A 6,669-nucleotide genomic window follows, 5' to 3' on the forward strand; every position below is an offset into this window, starting at 1 on the left:
AGCCCCCAAAAAATGTATTAGGAGGTACAGACATACACCTATGCATACACACATATATACAGAGAGTGCCAAAAAATGTATACACATTTTAAGAAAGGAAACTGTATTAAAATTATAATACTCAATATAAACCGATAACAAAAGATGAATACAAGTCACGCTTGACTTCTGCAATTACAAGAGGTGCTCAAAGTGGTTACTATCAGCGTCCAGACACTTCTGATTACGGCGAACTACTGCTTGAGCAATGCTGACCAAAGTGTCCACTTGTATACATTTTTTTGGCATCCCCCGTATATATATATATACATATATATATACCATGTTTCCCTGAAAATAAGACCAGGTCTTATATTAATTTTTGCTCCATTAGGGCTTATTTTCAGGGGGTGTCTTATTTTTTCATGTACAACAATCTACATTTATTCAAGTATAGTCATGTCATCTTCTTCTGGAACATCGTCATAACATACTAACTGTGTCCGTCTGGCTGAGATCTTAACTGGGGCTTATTTTTGGGGTAGGTCTTATTTTTGGGGAAACATGGTATATACATACGTATATAAATGATTTTCAATTCAGTAGAATACAAGATATAATAAAAACACTTATAAAGTATAGAAAAGGGGCACCAAACAAAAACTATGGGGAGCAAGACAAGCATCCCAGACTGAATAATTCTTTAGATAATCTCCTAAAAATTTTAATATAAGTGTATATTATAAGTAAATATTATATATTTAATATAAGTATATATTATAAGTAAAATAATATAAGTATATAATTAAATATGAATATGTGCATTTATATTTGTATGTGTACATACACTTATGCACACTTATATGTGTCCTATACATCACATATATATGTGTATATATGAAGGAATGGATAGTTTGTTGTTTGGATAACCAAATGTTATTTTTAAATGAATAAACAAATGCATATATAGTATTGCGCTTGGCACAATGTAATGGGGGGCAGGCGATGATAAATAATACAGTGTCATTATAAACTAGTTGGAGGTGATAGAAGGCACAGAATGTACTTTATACTAAAAGCAGAAAGTGAAGCACACCGTATAAGATTGTGACTGTTTCAGATATCAATTTCAGGAGTTAACAGGTGGAAGACAGGACTAAGAGCTTGTTCGGTCAGGTAAGATTTAGTGATAAAATGGCTTGAGTTTGGTCTTGAATGGGAAGAATTGATAGACGATAGCCTGGAGGAGAGGAAACAGACAGGATACAGTCCCAAGCCTACAGGAGACTGCAGTCTAATGAAAAAAAACAGTCAACTGAATCAACATTTCCAATTTGCTGCAATCAAAGATATGATAACTGCACTCAGGGTGGTACAGTGAGGTGTGGAAATGGGGCTTTTCTAACTCAGAGTCTGGAAATCAAGTCAGGCACCCCAAACTGAATAGTGCCTCGGAGAGTCTTTATTCCTCCTTGGTAAAGGAGTAAATGAGGGCTTCGCTTTCCCTATACAAGATCAATGAGCCTTCACACAACATGGCCTAGGAAATACAGAATAGAAAATGGTAAATGGAATAGTCCATGTGTGGAGTGTTTGGAAAACAACAATAGAGCAAAGATACAGTGGAGAAAGAATGAATAGGATAAAAAGAGGTAGACTGCGAATGCCTAGACTTAGTGAAGACCTAAAGACACACAGATGAAGAGTCTAGTATGCCCACTTCACAGGCTTCCTTTTGCATTCTGGGATAGTAAGGACATCGCATACTCCAAAGGAATTTACTCCCTTTGTAAATGGGAAAATTCAATTCTCCCTTCAAATTCTATCCAAACTTGTAATGCATGTGGTAAGTTTCCAAATAAGAAATGCTATAAAAACCTAAATCTGCAACCTAAATAAATATCATAATTATAATAGAGTGTGAAATATTTTTACTTAGAAAGTGTGCAGTTTCATGTAAACAACAATGCGAAATACCAGACAGAAGCAGAATGAGACCAATTATGATGGACACAATCCCGAATGGGGCAGAGAGACTTTCTACACATGTGCAATTGAATGTAGCAGAGCCAAACCAGACCCCAGGGCTCAAATAGGAACTTCATGAGGGAAAATTAAGAATGATAAACACTGCTGATAAATCTTGCAACAATGATTTGCCTGAGGAGCAACCACAAAAAGGGCACAAACAAAGCTACATCCTGGAAAGAATAGATGAATGAAAACAAAGATTGTGATGTGCAGTGAAATGTAGGGGGAAAACGGAATTGAAAGCAAATTTCGGACTTCCCGTCTCTCCCTCCTCCCATCCTGCCTTCCCCCCCCAGGATCTTAATGAGCTGTTGATTATCTCTTATTAAAGATCCACAACAGAAATGCTTAGAAACATGAAAGATAATTAGAGCATAAGACTAAGTGTGAAATTATGGCAAAATATAACCATCCATCCATGCCTGCAAATGCCTCTTCTACAGCAACTCCATAGTTTTAAAATGCACAAGAACTTTAATTTTGTGATACACACATTCGTAAACACACACCCATACACATGCACAAACTGCTCGTAAAGATATTTGCTGACAAAATGAACTTGCTATGAGACTTTGGGGCAACAACATTCAACATACTCTTGAATGTGAGTTTGCTAGATTAGTTCCCCAGGCATAAACCATACTCAACATTTTATTTGATATCTTTCTCTAGTTGCAACCTACCCTCAGGGATTTCAGGTTTCTGTGTTTAAATTGAGTACTACTAAAAATGATTTTTTTTCCTCGAAGACGTATATTTATTTTCCCAATCATTTGAGATTTGAGAGAAGTTTTCTAAATAAATAATGTGAATTATTTAAAAAATTACAACACTAAAACACCGTGTCTTATATTCCCTTTGCAACTGCCAGTTTCTGACACAACACTGAATTGAAGGGCTGCCTACATATTGAATTGATTTGAATATACTGGCACCCACTGAATTATTTTACCACGTTAAGTTGAATGGCATTGTGACTTGTCTTGTAAAAGCATTCATTCCATTTGACTAAATACTCTATCCAAAAGCACGAATTCTAAACGTATTGCAAAAAGAAAGGTAATGAGTAGTGGAAACTGAATAGAGGGCAGCAAAAAATGTGTTTAGAAGCTAATGTGCACCTGGTTGTTGCACAGTAAGTTTTGGGCTTAAACCCACCTAAGAGGAGCAAACCATTATAAGGCATCATTTGACCTCTTCATGTCAAAGTAAATAATAGGAAAGTCCTTTGAAGGGACAAACATATTTATTCTGCTGAAATCTCAAGCACGCAAAAATTTACCGGGAGATTTTTTGTTTAAACAGTAGGTAAGCCAGTAGCACTATCTGCAGCTGCAGCTTTGCAAAAGTCACGGTACTATTTTTTTTTTTAATATAAATCTTTTATAAAAGCTGAGTATTGAAGTCACAGTAAATATACCTCATCCAAGCCAATTTTATTGGCGGTGTTAACATGTAGGTAGTAGACCAATATTTTTTACCTGGAGATGTCAATCCACTTAACACAAAAAGCACGTAGGGAGCAAACAGTCAATATTTTCCTGTGAGAATATCCTTGCATCATCTTAAGCATTTAACAGGTGCCCGAGCACTGCATTATATGGAAGACATTGTCCTAGAGTTAAAAATGAGTCCTGTTTGCGCTCCCACAAAAGAACGCATCGCTAACGAAACTCAGATATGCTGTGGAACACGGACTTCAATGTGTTGAGCCCACCGGAAGTCACACGATACACTCTCATGAAACAAACAACTCACCTATGTAATGAGTGAATCTAAGGCTCTTCATATAGGTATTGATGGATGTGCAATATGAAGACTGGTTTTGCTTAGCACAATAACTGCTCGGTGGCAATTATCAGAAAAAAATAGGCAACAGGTTTTACTCTTTTTAATGTTTCAATTTTGGTTTTCTTATTTACTATAGTAAGAGGCTATACATTCATGTTTTCTTCCTAGTTGTTTTTCATCCTGATTTATTTTTTCCTTCTAATTTATTTTAACATTTTTTTAAAATTAAAATACAGCTAACATACAATATTAGATTAGTTTCAGGTGTACACCATAGTTAGTCAACATTCATAGACCTAAAGAAGTGGTCACTGTGACCAGTCTGGCAACTATCTGACACTGTACCACACAATATTATTGATTATATTCCCTATGCTGTACATTACATCCCATGACTCATTTGTTTTATACCTGGAAATTTGGACCATTTATTGCCTTTCACCTTTCTCCCACCCCTTTTTTAATTTTTCAGTTACTGATGACATTCAACATGGTTCTATATTAGTTTCAGGTGTACAACATAGTGGTTAGACCTCTATATAATTTAAGGAGTGATCCCCCTGACTAGTCTAGTACCCACCTGGCACTATATAGTTATTACCATACTATTGACTATAATCCCTGTGCTTTATTTTCAGTCCTCATGACTGTTTTGTAAGTACCACTTTGTACTTCTTAATCCCTTCACCTTTTTCACCCTGCCCCCACCCCACTCTTATTTATCTCCCCAAAAAATCTAGTACCCATCTGACACCATACGTAGTTATTATAATATTATTGACTATATTCCTTATGCTATGCTCTACATCCCATGACTACTGTGTAACAACCAATTTGTACTCCTTAATTCATTCCCCGTTTTCACCCACCCCCAAACCCCCTCTCATCTGGCAACCATCAAATTGTTCTCTGTATTTGAGTTTGTTTCTGTTTTGTTTGTTTACTTTGTTCTTTAGATTCCACATATAAGCAAAATCATATTACATCTGTCTTTCTCTGTGTGACATACTCCATTCAACACAATACCCTCCGGGTCCATCCATGCCACCACAGATGCAAAAACCCATTCTCGTCCATGGCCAAGCAATTTTCTCTTATATATATTTACCATCTCCTCTTTATTCATTCATCCATCAGTGGACACCCAGGCTGCCCCCACATCTTGTCCATTGTAAACAATACTGCAATGAACGTATAGATGCACACCTCCCCTCGAAGTAGCATTTTCAGTTTCTTCAGATAAATACCCAAAAGGGGGATTAACGGGTCCTTCTTTTCTTTTCTTTTGTTATAACCTTTGTTTTAAAGTCTATTTTGTCTGGTATAAGTACTTCTACTCTACCTCTTTTTTTTTTCCTATTTCTGTTTTCATGAAATATCTTCTTTTCATCCCTTTACATTTAGTCTGTGTGTGTCTTTCAATCTGAAGTGAGTCTCTTGTAGGCAGCATATAAAGGGTCTTATTTTCTTATCCATTTAGCCATAATTGAAGCAGTTAATCCATTTACATTAAATTAATTGTGATGGATGTGTAATTATTGCCATTGTATTGTTCATATTTTTTATCTTTTTTTTTTTTTTTTTTCATCTTGAAGAATTCCCTCTAAGATTTTTTGTAATACTGCTTTGGTGGTGATAAACTCCTTTAGCTTTTTCTTGTCTGGGGAGCACTTTATTTGTCCTTCAATTATAAATGAAAGCTTTGCTGGGTAGAGTTATCTTGGTTGTAAGTCCTTGCTTTTCATCGCTTTGAATATTTTCTGCTCTCCCTTCTGGCCTGCACAGTTTCTGTTGAAAAAATCAGCTGACAGTCTTATGGGAGCTCCCTTGTAGGTAATTAACTGCTTTTACCTTGCTTCTTTTAAGATTCTTTCTTTGTCTTTAAATTTTGGTGTTTTAATTATAATGTGTCTTGCTGTGGGCCTCTTTGGGTTAATCTTATTTGGTACTCTGTGCCTCCTGAGCTTGTGTGTTCATTTCCTTCATCATGTTAGAGAAGTTTTCTGTCGTTATTTCTTCAAATAGGTTTTCAATTCCTTGCCCTCTCTTTTCTTCTTCTGGTACCCCTATAATGTGAATGTTGGTATGATTGATGTTGTCCCAGAGGCACCTTCAATTATCCTCATTTTTTTTTGGATTCTTTTTCTTTTTGCTCTTCTGCTTCAGTGTTTTCTGCTATCTTATCTTCAAAATCACTGATTCAATCCTCTGCTATATCTAATCTACTGTTGATTCCCTCTAATGTGTTCTTCATTTCAGTTATTGCCTTCAACTAATTATTTATTTATTTATTTTTAATTGGGGAATATTGGGGAACAGTGTGTTTTTCCAGGAACTATCAGCTCCATGTCAAGTCATTGTTTTCAATCTACTTGTGGAGGGCACAGCTCAGCTCCAGGTCAAGTCGTTGTCTTCAATCTAGTTGTGGAGGATGCAGCTCACTGGCCCATGTAGAAATTGAAATGACAATCTTGGTGTTATGAGCACTGCGCTCTAACCACTGAGCTAACTGGCTGCCCTAACTTGTTCTTTTTTATGTTTTCTATTTCCATTTTTATTTTTTCTATCTCTTTGTTGATGTTCTCCCTGAGATCATTGAGCATCTTTATAACTAGTGTTTTGAACTCTGCATCTGGCAGATTGCTTGTCTCCATTTTGTTTATTTATTTTCTCTGGAGCTTTGTTCTCTTCTTTTATTTGGGACATGTTTCTTTGTCTCCCCATTTTGACTGCCTCCCTGTGTTTGTTTCTATGTATTAGGTAGAGCTGTTAGGTCTCTTGGTCTTAGTAGAGTAGCCTTACGTGGTAGGTGTGCTCTGGGGCTCAGTGATGCAGTCTCCCTGGTCACCTGAGCCGAGTACTCCTGGT

This window comes from Rhinolophus ferrumequinum, chromosome 2, assembly GCF_004115265.2.
Source record: "Rhinolophus ferrumequinum isolate MPI-CBG mRhiFer1 chromosome 2, mRhiFer1_v1.p, whole genome shotgun sequence".
NCBI classification, from domain to species: Eukaryota; Metazoa; Chordata; class Mammalia; order Chiroptera; family Rhinolophidae; genus Rhinolophus; species Rhinolophus ferrumequinum.